Source organism: Bactrocera neohumeralis, chromosome 4 (genome assembly GCF_024586455.1).
Source record: "Bactrocera neohumeralis isolate Rockhampton chromosome 4, APGP_CSIRO_Bneo_wtdbg2-racon-allhic-juicebox.fasta_v2, whole genome shotgun sequence".
In the NCBI taxonomy this organism is placed as follows: domain Eukaryota; kingdom Metazoa; phylum Arthropoda; class Insecta; order Diptera; family Tephritidae; genus Bactrocera; species Bactrocera neohumeralis.
In genome coordinates this window covers 36,127,131-36,141,417 of record NC_065921.1, presented here as the reverse complement: position 1 = coordinate 36,141,417, position 14,287 = coordinate 36,127,131, and positions in this window count along the sequence as shown.

The following is a 14,287-nucleotide window of genomic DNA, read 5'->3' as shown; positions in this document are numbered from 1 at the left end:
TTGAAAATTTTTTAAATAAATTTTCCGTCCCCTTAAACTTTTTTTTATCCTTTAACAAACCAACCAGACTGACCAAATTGGAAACTACCAACCCCCAAGCCCGGGAACAAAATTAGAGAACCCGGTTTTCCCTAAGATAAAGAAAATTTCCCGGAATTCCCCGGAACGGCCATTCTCGATAAACGGGGTAAATTTTTAAAAACCCTTTGAAAAAAAATTGTCGGATTTATTTTAAAATTTTTATGTTGATGTTGAGGTAGTTAAAAGTTTCTATTGTTATTGACGACCCTCCCTTCCCCAAAATTTTTTTTTTTTTCCAAATTTTCCCTTTGGGGTTTTTCAACAGGCCATATTTCTCCAACCCCCAAACACGAACTAAAAATTTTGGACCTTTTAAATATGGGTTTCCCAAAGGGGGCAAATCTTTCCGCAGCTCTGAAATAAGAAAATCAGGTTATTTGTTTTTTTTTGGGTGTATTTGGGAGCAAAATTTTGGTTAAAAAGATCCATTGACCCGCCGAAAAATTTTTGGGTTTTTAATTTTTTGGGGAAAGATTTTGTCGTTTTGTTTTTTTAAAATTTTTTACAGAAAAAAAATTTTTTCTTTCGTAAAGGATAATTTTCATTGCCTTTTTAAATTTCCCCAAAGCCTGGTTTCCCGAATAATTTCCTTTTTATTTTTTGTAAAAATATCCATTTTCATTGATATAATATGTGTTTTAAAATTTCTTTTAAAAAAAACATTTTCGAATTATTAAGTTTTTGGGGAAAATCCCGATAAATTTATTACTTTTTTCCAAAAATTTTGTGAAAAATCCCAGCAACATGATTTTTAAGGGATTTTAATTTGGGTTTTTTGGGCCTTTATTTCCCAAATTTTTTTTTTTAAAAAATGGTATTTTATTAGAATTTTTATACCCCGCAACAAAAAATTTTTAAATATACCAAAGGATCAGGGGACGAGAGAGTTTAAACCGGGTGTCTGTCTGCTGTCCGTCCGTCCGTCCGGGTTTCGTAACTTGAGGTTAAAAATTTAGATATCATGATGAAACCTTTTTTTCACCAACCCCTTTTCCCATGGGTTAATTGCTTTGAAGAGGGTTTTAATTTGGCCTACCGCCAATGGCAAAAATGGGAAACTGAAAAATTATAAAAGGGCATAATTTTTAACCATAAATAAAGATATTAAAAGGGAAAATTGGGGATAAAGGGTCCAAGGGGGGGAAATTTGGGCTTAATTTTTGGGAAAAACGGGGGGGCCCGCCTCTACCAAAATTTTATAAAAATATCTCGAAATTCTTATAGCTATGTCAACCAAACTTACAGAGCGTTTCCCAAGCATTTCCAATAAAAGCTCAAAAAGGAAGAAATTTTTAAATAAAACCCCGCCCACCTTCCCCTCAAAGGTTTTGGAAAATCACCAAAAGTGCAAGCAACCGACTAACAAAAAGGCCAGAAACACTGAATTTTACGAAGAAATGGCGGAAGAAAGTTGCATCCAGACTTTTAAAAAATTATAACGGGTGGCGTCGCCTACTTATGGACCAAAACCATATTCTGTTATAACATCACGCCTTCTTCAATATAACGCTATTTTGAATTCCATCTGATGCCTTTTCTGTATAATATATACATTAGGAACCAATGATGAAAGCGGAATAAAACTTTACAAATACGGTATTTGAGCTGAGGTATCCCTTGTGGAAAAATTGTGGTAATCGGACTATAACTTTTCAAGGTCCCTGATATCGAACACGAAGAATTCAGTGCCTAACCTAACCTATCCTAATTTTTCACCGAAAATATCGGTAAATCTCTCAGATATTTTCATGTAATTCAGAGGGCATCATTTTTATATTCTCGCAACAAAGTTGCTAATAACGGTACCTCGATTATCACTTTATCATGCGAGCGTATAAAATGTTCGGTGACACCCGAACTTGGCTCTTCCTTGTTTTTCTCTGTTCCCCTGACTTTGCCGATTACAAAAAATATATTTCTTTTTTTATGTATTTGGTATAAACGGGTACTGGTCCAACGAAGAAATTAATACATCGAACTTACAAATTAGAATATTTACTGTGATCTTTCATGCAAGATTGTAATCATATGCTCATAAGAAATTCACTTTTGCTCCAGAAAGCCATTCACTTTCATCTCATTAAATTACGAGTCGCTATAATTAGCAAATAACAGCTATTTGTAGCTTCCCGTTGTTGTTTTACGATGATTATTCGCAGCAAATATTTTGGTGAGTTAATGGAACACTCATACATGGTATATCTACTTGTTTGTATGTAAGCCTACTAGTGTAACTGCCTGTCTGCTCAGCTGAGTCAACTCAATTCGATCCAACAGACTAACGCCTCCGCCCACAGCATCACGAGTGCCACTGCTGCCATAACCACTAAGCTAACATAAGTGAAACTGGCCGTGGCCTAATGACATCGACGACCATCAACGGTCAACCGGTCAGCGGCCGATGCTTACCGGCTAACGGCCGCTGGCGCTTGTTTTGCATAAATTACTCATTGCACTATGGACATTGTATACATATACAAGTATGAACCTGGGTATGTATAGATGTGTGTGCTTATGAGTAATAAAGTTTATTCCAGCATGTGCTTTATCAAGTGATGAACAGTGTGATTAATTGCTGACCTTCTAATTTATAATGATATATTAGTGTCATTATACTAATAATTTCCTTTTTTTAATTTAACGATTTAATGGTCTGACATAAGAGCTAAAAGTTGCTGGTGTTATTATTAATAATAATAACTAATTTATTGGCAAAGCAATGATAAAAATTGCACTTTTGTAAATGTTGATTAGATCAGTTGAATTCAAAGGGCAGGTCTAATGAATCGTACCGTTTTGGGGTTTAGCATTGTTAACTTTATAAACTGTTTTCAGATCGGTCTGAGTAATGGCCTATATCTGTATGAGCAGCTTGTTCCTTAGACTCTGGCGGGATCTTGACCTCAGCAGTTACTATAATGTCATCTACTCTGCGACATTGCTAATCGGACGATATGAAATTTAGACATTTTAACACAGCACATTTTCATTGGGAAGAAAAATAGCATAGTCTGAGCATACTGTTAAAGAGTTTGACAATCATTCCTAGTAGCACTTCAAAGGCTGGTGCAATATTTCTGTCATGACCTTATGATTTTTTGTTTGCTAACTGGATCTCATTGTTTGACATCAACGAAATAGGCCTATAGAGACTTGTTTTGCAGTTTTCAGAGAACCTGCTTCAACTCCTTGCTACACGGTTCAGTAATACTTTGTCGTATAAATTTCTTGCTGATCTAAATTAAGAAAATCATTTTATTGGAGATTGCCAGGGCCAACGTCCAAGCACTGCGCACTTTACTGTTTCAACTCAGGATCCGACATCAATTGCATGCCCAACTGTAAGGCGTTAAAACAAAAATTTACAAGGGTTTCTTAACTCGAACAAAAAGTTAGGTTATATAACTGGCAGCACCTACTTAACTCTTTAATTTTACTACCCTGTACTCTTGTATTCTTTTCACCAACTTTAGATTTATAATCGCACGCAGATTTAGTATGTAAAACGTTACACTGTTCCGGCTTGACATATGTATTAGTAAGCAAATGCAGCAAACTGCAGCCAGCTTGCATTACACTAATACATAGATAAACGAATATATGGCAAAGAGCATTGCTAAGTTGCTAAGGATTCCATAATAAATGTGATGTGCCGAGTGCCATCCTGGTTTAATATGAAATTTCAAGATTAATGGATACAAGACTAGAAAGTGAATAATGTACACATTTATAAACAGAGTGCACTTGCATAAGTATGTGTGTCGTGTGCACAAACGCATATGTAGACCACATGGTATATACTTAAGAATATTTTGGTAATCGGTTGGTGATTTTGAAAATCGAACGAATAAAATCACAATAAATTTATACAGTTAATTAAAAGATAATATAATATAATAGTAAGTTATATTTTCGCGAGTTTTAACAAATGGCTTCCATACTTTTCTTTTTGTACTTTGAACAAGGGAACGAAGTTCTAACAGCCAGAAAAAAGCGTTTGAGACGTATAAAATATATATAAATGATCAGCTTGAGGAGCGACTCCATTTAGCAATGTCCGAACTAGTCCTGCAGGTTTTGAGATATCGAACTGAAATTTTGCAAACGTCCTTTTCTTTCCAAGAAGCTGCTCATTTGTCGGAATAGCCGGATCACTAAAGCATATCTGCCTTTTAAACTGAACGATCGGAATCAAGTGCTAATACGGAAAACTTTTTTATTTCATTATTTTAACGTCCTTTTCTTTCCAAGAAGCTGCTCATTTGTCGGAATAGCCGGATCACTAAAGCATATCTGCCTTATAAACTGAACGATCGGAATCAAGTGCTAATATGGAAAACTTTTTTATTTCATTATTTTGAGCAGTGTATTATAGCTCCAATGCAACCGATGTGAACATATTTTTTTGTTATATATAAAATTACATAAATCGAGCTTAAAGTTGTTTAAATCAAGAAAAAAATACTTTTTATTATTAATTATTAATTGTAAATAGTAGCATGTTTGTCTGCTTTTTGATTTGATTCATCCACAATTACAAAATGTGCGCGTAACTTTCAAAATATACCTTTCATTTCTACAGCTGCAGGACTAGGGGATATAATAGGATATCAAAAAGTGGCTTGGTAAGTGCGGACCAAGCTTTGAGCTGCGTGAATTCGTAATACAGAGCTAGTGCCCCTCGTGCTCACAATAAAGGCGCATGCCGGTAATGAAGACGATATCGTACTATAAAAACAGTATTGAAATCTGTGGCGATCGCCATAGTTGGTGTATCAATCTCGATGTCAGCTATGATGAATAATAAAACTGAATTTTGATTGAAAAAATTGTTTCTTTTTTTAATAGGTTTTTTTTTAATAAAATGAAATTTTAGTACACCGGTTAGAGTGTTTTCCGGCTGCTAACTAAAGGTAGGGTCCTAAAGAATCAATCAGTTCGGCGGCTTACGCGGTTATAGCTGAGTTTACATTATTACAATTGGGAATTCCAAATGTAGCCAGGTGCTTCTCCACCTGGCCTTTCCAACGGAGTGGAGGTATTCTTTTTCTCTCTTTCCCCCAGTGAATACTGCGTCATATACTTTCAGAGGTGGAGAGTTTTCTTCCAAAAGAACGGCATGACATAGACAGCATATCCGCTGTCTTTTAATTCGCTGCACTATGTCAATGGCGTCGTATAACTCGTACAGCTCATTGTTCCATCGAATGCGACATTCGGCGTTGCCAATGCGCAAGGAATGATAAATCTTCCGCAGAACCTTTCTCTCAAAAACTCGACTCATCGATGTTGACATCGTCTATGCCTCTGCACCACACAAGGTGCATTCCATAGTAAACAGGAATCTAACGCCCCCCTGTGGCTCCATTATATGTCGACTGGTGCGTTAGAATCTACTATCTTTATCGATTGTCCAGTGAGAATTTCAGGACACTTCATTTTTTGGAAGTGAAGTTATTGCGTTTTAAGTATCAGTATGTTTGTGTTATCGGTGCGAAAATGAGCTTCAAGCACAAAGCCAACATTAAATTGTGTTTTAAAATTGGTAACATTTTTCCCTAAACGTTTCAATTGATGAAACAAGTTTATGGCGATGCTTGCCTATGCTGTAGCAGAGTGCACCAGTGGTTTCAAACTTTTCGAAGTGGTGGTGAGGACAAAAATTACGATCAACATGTGGGCCAATCAAAATCAGTGATCACCGGAAATTCCATCGAAACTGTGCGTGAATTCATCAAAAATCAACCAAAACCATCATTTAAATTCATAGAAATGGAATTGAACATCTCCAAAATATCGATTTATCGCATTTTGACCGAACATTTGGGCTTACGAAAGGTGTTAGCACGGTTTGTTCCGCACAAATTGACTGACGACCAAAGATTACTCATTATTTGACCAAAAATCACATTTTAACCATTAACCACTCCCCGTATTCACCTGATATGGCACCGTGCGATTATTTCTTTTCGAAAAATGCCTTTGCCCAAAAAAAAAGCGTCACATTTTCAAAAAGCCACCAGCATAACCACTAAAATACTCGTTCGACATGCTTTTGGACCGTGCAAAAAGCTGTATTGAAGCAGAAGGAGACTGTTTTGAATAAAGTAACATGATTTGCAGAAAAAAATCATTTGTTCTGTTTTTTTTAAGTCCTGTTTACTTAGGAAAGCTCCTTGCATAGCTGGACGTGACTAATTGACTGTGTGACTTTACTTCTTAATGGCATACTGAGTCAGAAGTAGCACCTATTGGCAGAGTTATTCTGCGTTGGATTTCAAAGCTGATATTGTTTTTGCTGTTAGTATTGGTCCCAAGATAGACGATATCTACGAGTGCGATAACTGTTTTTTTGATGACAGGAAATGTTTCGTCTTCTTCTCATTCACTACCAAACCCATTTGATTGTACCATCTCTATTCAGCTCTACAGCTGGAATTATTTTCTTCAGGAGTAAATTAAAGAAGCCGCACGATAGGAAATCGCCTTGTCTGAAACCTCGTTTAGTATCAAACCACTCGAAGAAACCGTTCCCGATCCTGACTGAGGTTTTGGTATTGCTCAACGTCAGTTTACACAACTGTATTATTTTTGCTGAGATACCAAGTTCAGACATCGTGGCATGAAGGCAGCTCTTTTTGTTGCTGTCAACACCAGCTTTGAAATCGACGAAAAGCTGGTGCGTGTCGAATCTCTTTTCACGGGTCTTTTCAAAGATTTGGCGCTTGGTGAATATCTAGTCAGTTGTTGATTTTCCAGGCCTAAAGCCTTAGCCTGATAAGATCCAATACGTTTGTTGACGGTGGGCTTTAATCTTTCACACAATACACTCGATCGAATCTTATACGCGATGTTGAGGAGGCTTATCCTACGGCAGTTGGCGCAGATTGTGAGGTTTCCCTTATTGTGGATTAGACAAAGCCCACAAAGAAGCTGATGCATGGACAAAGGAAAGTCCGCTCCATCGTCATCGATTAGATAATCGGGGTCACTATCTCCTGGGGTTATGCTTTCACTGCCATTCAGCAGTATTTCCTCTAAAATTTTAGTATGCTCGGGGCATCAGTCACTAGATCACTTCTGGGGGTTTTACAAAAGTATGCTCGTTCTGTTAGTTGTCGCATCTTTCCTGTCGGCCAACTTGTCAAGCTTTTCGTACTCACACAAATGTGTCTCGCTTCCCTCTTCAACTTTCGATATCAATTCCATCCCGCTCATGTTGAGGTCGATTGTAACGGTGCGAGGTAGGCAGTCTGTTTTCTATCCACTGTGACAGATGTCTGTTTTTTGCCATTTCCGAAAAGCATTGTTTTCATCCCACAGTTCCTGCCGAGTACTCTCAAAGAGCAGGAGTACAAATCGAGTGGAAAGTCGTTCGGTTATCTGCTGTGTTTGCAGCTTCTCGACGTCGAACTTGTGTTTGCTGCACAGAATCAATGTCAACACCACACAGCGTACGCACGTCTGAAACACTGAAGACTTGTCTTCCATCTATCACAACATGATCGATCTTGTTGGTGGCTTTAAGATAGCTAGATAGCTACATGAATTTTCCTATGCTGGAATCTAGTACTACAGATAACCATATTTCGGGCCCCGATCAGTCTACATCCATTTGGGGACGACCGTTGTGTCAAAGATACCTTCTTTGCCCACTTTGGCGTTAAAGTCACCTAGCAAATTAGACATATGTAGTTACACATATGTATTTACACATTCAGTTCATAAAAAAGGAGAGATAAGAACATTCATATATTTAAAAACTCATAAATAGCCAATTTGCTTGCATTAGTCCCTACAACATTATTCGCCATTTTCATTCTGAATTTCTAAGAATCGATTTTGCGTTGATACTGTCGAAAAGTGATTTCGCCAACTATACAGGTACAAAACTTACGAAGGATTTTGAAAATATTTTAATGATCCCACACGCACACTTTTACATGCAGACATTTGCAATAATTAAATACAAAATCGCTTGTTGCAAAGCCATGCGAACTTCCATGAAGTAACAATCATAAATCATAATCATATATGACAATACTTAAGTTTCACCACTTGAAACGGAAATTTCCACACTTTAGTTATGCTGCCGGCAACTAAAAGTGCCAGTTGCTGCACAACTGTTGTGCATAAAAATGAAGTTGCATGCATAAGGCACATGTGCTCTTCCAGAAATATGTTTGCCAGCCATATATGCGCTTGCCAACATAAGCTTAATCGACAGAGAGGAAGTAACTTCACATTATAAGTACATACATACAAATTTTTGGTTTCAAAGCTTAACTGCTAAAGTCCATTTTTAGCAATTTTGAAGAACGCAACAAGCTCTCAAGATTTCATGCGTCTAAAATCACCTTTATAATTTTTAAAAGCATGTGTTTCGAAAGCTGAACGTTTTATCCGTTCAAAAGACGGCTTCAAAGATTGCAAGGGTGTTTATTTGACTGGGTGTTTTTAATTGAAACTGTTCGAGCCCCTCGAGTCTTAAGTCGACTTCAGCGTTTATCTTTTGAGACCACAGATATAAGAAAACTTCACATCGGCATAGGGTAGCAGAACGTTGAAAGTTCCCTCTTTGTTTTAGTTTCATTTGCTCCTTTGAAGTGTCCTTAAGATGCTGACAAACTTCACTGCTTTATTGTATTTTCTTTATAAGCGAGTCAAGTACATTTTAAAGAGCAAATTGTGGCAAACGGAAACAGACAGTATGCTAAAGTACAACAACATAGAAGTTGCAAGTGTAATCAAAGGTGCAGCATATGAGAGAAAGCAAAACAATTCACATATACCCATAGATATTTCGATAACCGATAAACGAATACTGCCGACTTCGACGACTTCTTGTTCCGGTGTATGCATTTCAGACATTAGCAAGAGAACAGCCCTCAGCACGCTCCTACTTCACGGCTCTTGCTTTTTAGCGGTCAGAAAACGCATTTTTGTTTCATTAAAATGGAATAAGTCTTAGCTTTGCCATATTTAAAACCAATTCGCAAACTTATGTCCAACTACTAAGGTCAGCCTTATTGCTTACATTGAAACCTCCCATTTTTATACCCTAAACACAGTAACTTAAGTTCGCCACCTTGCTTGTTACATCCAATAGGAAATGTCGGAGACCCTATATATGAGAGTCTATTTAGAAATGTCCATCTGTCGGTCTGATGTATATGATTCAGGTTTAAGATATCGGCTTGAAAATTTGCAAAGATTCTTTTCTCGCTGCTCATTTGTCAGAACCGCTGATATCGGACAACTATAGCATATAAGTAGCTGTCATGCTAACTCAAAGAACAAACTCAAGTCCTTATAAGGAAAACTTTTTAACAAGACATAATATTCACGAATTATGGAATAAAAAAAATAAAATTTAAAGCAACGCTACAAGCTCCGAATAAATTGTTGAGATCACACCACTATAGCAATTACTATGTAGCTGCCACCTAAAATGGTGTGAAGGGTGTCATAGCTTCGGTGCAGCCGAACTTGACAGGTTTTCTTGTTTGTACTGCCCTAGTGAAGTAACATTATTGTACCATATACAGGGTGCGCTCACGGGCCGACGATTGCTCTTTCTCAAGTTATTTGTTTCATCACTTGTAGTGCATTCAGCCTTTGCCCGTTATTCTATTTATTCCTCGCTTTGTTTGTTTGTGCACTCATAGCGCACTTCAAGCTTTCAAGTTGTCTTGAGATTTTCTTCAAAGTGCCATTTCTTCAGCTTAACTTAAGTTCTCATGCAGCCATATATGCACGTCGAAATGAAGCGACCACGTAGCCGCATGTACGTGTGTATGTGTAAGAAAAGTCGGCTGTGTTTTCATAAACTTTCGCTCTACCCGACGACATTCCAGAAGGAAGCATCACCACATACGTCAGCTGGTGTTCACCTTCCCGCAGCATCCCGAGCACCGCTTGATAGCCCACTTCCGGTGCTGTGGGTGCCACCAACAAAAACACACTCACCATCAAGCAGAATACACCTGCAAGTGCGCTGTCTGGCATTCTTTGGCAATTGCTTTCGTTTTATTTATGTCGCTCGGCAGACTTCGTTATGCCTCTTTACCAGCCAGCAAGAACAAATATGTTGAAGAGTTTGGAGTGGAAAAAATATATTTTATGTTCATTTATGATAATTACGTGTGAAATTTGTAACTTTTTAATTAGTTTAATTTCAACCGAAAATACAAACGACGAAATTGCCTACCAGCCGAGTGGTGAAACGAAGTGACAAGTGTGTCTTCGCTGTTGAAGGCAATCCCTGCTGCAAAAGTCAACTAACAGTCATCAGCTTCGCAAATTTATTTAATTCTTTTTTCTCATATTTTCTTATAAATTTTTGCTTTTTGGTATTATTTGTATGCATCTTTGTTGTTGTTGATGTCGCATGTGGCATCTGGCGAGTTGAATGTGGAGTTTTAAGTTGTCTCCTTTACTTTGCTGGAGATTCATTACTTGGGTGAAGTTTTCCAGCTGTAATTAAACGCATACAATTGCTCTTAAGTAACTCTTGAAAATGTTTAATTACACAAATTTCGCACTCAAAAGAATCTTTAATTGAATGTACGAAAAACTGCATTTTTACCTGCGAAGACGTATTTCAGGTATGTAGGAAATGTTATTGAATATTCGCATAAGTGAGGCAATATTTATTATATGGACGTCATCGTGAGTCAAGAGGTTCAAGCACTTACCCATATTTATCGGAAAAAATAAAGTAAATAAGCTATAATTCCTCTTCTGCGTATACTGAAAAGGCCGAACTCTACAGATAAGAGTAACCCTTGAGCTTCAGTGGAGCTACATATTTTCGGTATAGTAGTTTACATGCAGCAGCTATTCAATAAAAATAATGTTTGGCCCGACCAATCAAGTCCCTATGCTGTTATGTTTTGAAGACAGCGATCGGTAATAATTACCAATGTTGTGTCACACCCTTCACTCTTTCAGACAATCGCCCCTTTAAAATAATACTTTTAAATATTCATTTAAAGGGCCATAAATTTCGAGGTTCCCTACCTTTAAAAAAAAAAACACGAAAACTTCAAATTTAGTCGAAAGAACATTCTTTAGCATTTCTCTTTTCTCTTTCAAATATTGGTCGCGGCTACGTCTAAGATCCGTCCGATCCGTTGAAACCAATCTTCGATGACTTAAGGCCTGAATCGTGGGATTGTCGGCATAAATTATCTGGTCACCGAAGTGTTCTCTCAATAAATGCATTCATTGATGCGATGTGTGGGAATTGGCGCTGTCTTGTTGAAACCAAATGTCGCCAAGATCACGAGCCTCAATTTCAAACATCAAATAGTCGATTATCATGGCGCAATAATGGTCTCCATTGACGGTTACTCTCACCGGCTTCTTTTTTAAAGAATTATGGACCGATTATACCGCCGGCCCACAAATCACACCAAACCTTGGTTTTTTTCTATTGAAATGATGGTTTGAATCTCTTCAGTTGCTCTTCATCCCAAATGCGATTTTGCTTGTTTGAAATCCACGGCGAAATGGATCCAATCAACAAAATTTGGGTAAAAATTTCCGAAAATTTCTCTTATTACCGCAAATATGGTCCCGCAATACTGGAGAACTTGGAAGATTTTCATAATAACGTCAGGACCCACAACAATAACGACGACCATACATACCCTCAGATAAAGCAGTCTAGACGCGTTAAAACGCATTATCTTGTCGGTCATTTGACTGGGCCATTTCAAAAATAACGAGTCACCAAACATTATACGCAATGTTTAAACGTGAAACATGAGCCGACACACCTCCTTGTTGGAAATAAGCATTTTCCGCGTCTATTTCTTAAAATACTGGGGAAAAGAAGTTCGTCAACTTCGTGTTATGACGCTCGTTGTTGTTGATAGCAACATTTCCTGACTCATTTCCAATGGAATAAGGCCCAATGATGACGTCATGCCACAATCCACTCTAAGCAGTCAATTTTTGGAATGAAATTGTGTTACCTGAACCACATAAGGATTTGACTCACCAAAATAGCAAAAATATTGTTTAGTGTCAAAGCGATTATGCCAGAAAAGCATCTAACCTGTAAATATGATTTTTCTATGGACGTGAATTTCTGAATTTATGGGAAGCATAATAATCTTTGTTAATTTAAAAACATTGATCCAAAATGAAACACAATTTAACGAAATGGAAAACCTTGCTGAACACACTGACAAACTTTTACACAAATCCGTAAACAAACATGGCCGGTACGAACTGTCAAACCAGGTAGGTGCTGTATTATTCATATCAAGACTAAATCTACAAACTCTCCCCACCAGTTTTGAGGTAGCCTATCCTTTACCGTTACATGTTATTTTTGTTCGGTATTGTTTAACATTTCATAATAGAAAGACTTACGCCTGAACAACGGTTTGGTGAGGTTTGTGAGCCGGTGGAATCATCGGTCCATATTTCTTCAAAAAGTAACCGTCAATGGTGATCGTTATCGCGCTGAATAATTCATTCGAATAATAATAAACATTCCGCATTAAATTTTAAGTTTATGTGTTTTTTCTTTCGTATTAGAGAACTTGGAAATGGATCATCCATTATAACTACTTTATTAATAATGGTACCGAAAACAAATTTAACAGAATAGTTACCAGTTTTTATGTGTCAAAATCGTTGTCGCTGAGTAAAAGAAATTAGGTTCTCGGAAGTCTAAAATTCAATAAGTAAGAAAAAAATTTTCGGTACAATTAGAGATTATTAGACTCTATAGACAAATTGTTGCTTGGCAACATGAATCCGGCACTCGAAGTAACCAAGTTCAGACCGTTCGCACAGCTGTCGGACTGGAATCAGCTGTTTATAAATTTGCTGAATGACAGTTCGGAGTATTGTTCACAAGTGTACAAAAGCGTTTTGCCAAAAGTGAACCCAGAAAAAGTGATCAGCAATGGAATTCAAACGTAATAGTGTGGTTGCTTTATATTTACATAGCTGGAAAATCACAGACAGCAATTGTTCGTGAGCTCAAACACCTTAATGTGAATGATGTTTTTGTTTATCGCACCATTACTCGTTACAATAATACTAGTAGCATCGCAAAACGCCATGGAGATGGTCATCAAAAGACTGCAACGTCACGTGAGATGGTTCGGAAAGTGAAGAAGCGACTTGAGCGAAATCCACGGCGAAGTGCCAATCAAATGGCTAAAGAATTGAAAATATCAGACCGCAGCATCCGACGCATATGTATTGAGAAATGAGCTCAAGGTCAAGCCTTATAAGTTCCAAAAGTCCCATGATCTCACACCGAAGCAGAACAAGTAAGACTTGAGAGAGCGAAGCAGTTGCTTCGCTTGGCCGAAAGCGGTCAAATTCCGAACATTGTGTTTTCTGATGAAAAAATTTTTCCAATTGAGCAATTCGTAAACTCTCAAAACGATAGAGTTTACTTGACCGACCGTTCATACGAGAATCTTAGTCATCGGTTGGCCACCAGGAGGCAGCACCCGCCACAAATAATGGTTTGGGCCGCTGTCACCGCAGATGGGCGCTCTCCAATTGTTTTCATCTAGCCTGGCATCAAAGTAAATGCGACATATTATCGGGATAGTGTTCTGGAGGCTACTTTGAAGCCGTGGGCAAACAAACATTTCGGTCGCAAACCATGGACGTTTCAACAAGACTCAGCACCGTCTCACAAAGCGCGAGTGAACCAAGAATGGCTGAAAAACAACCAGATGCCAATCCAATAGATTATTCTCTCTGGGCCATTTTGGAGAGCTAGGTCCGAAGTAAAAAATACACCAGTCTCGAGATGCTGAAGAAAGCCATTGTTCGTGAGTGGGACCAAAATACCGGCAAGTCACATTCGGGCAGCTTGCGATTCGTTTTTTGACCGTCTCAAAGCCATAGTTAAGGCAAAAGGTGGTCATATCGAGTAAAATTGAATTGGTCCTGAATTTATAATTATTTTCACACATTTTGTACTTTAAAATAAATAAAAATAATTTTCCAAACCGAATTTATGGCTATTTTAGTTGGTTACACTTGTCGGACCCTGTAAATAATAACTATTTTCTATATCCCCAACATTTAGGTTTATTCTTTTATATAAATATCGATTAATATCAGTGACTTGTCATGTGACATCGCTTTTACTTTTTTCATTAATGACTATTAACGAAGTCTAGGAATCTATGTATAATATGTTTATTGAATATCAAAAATA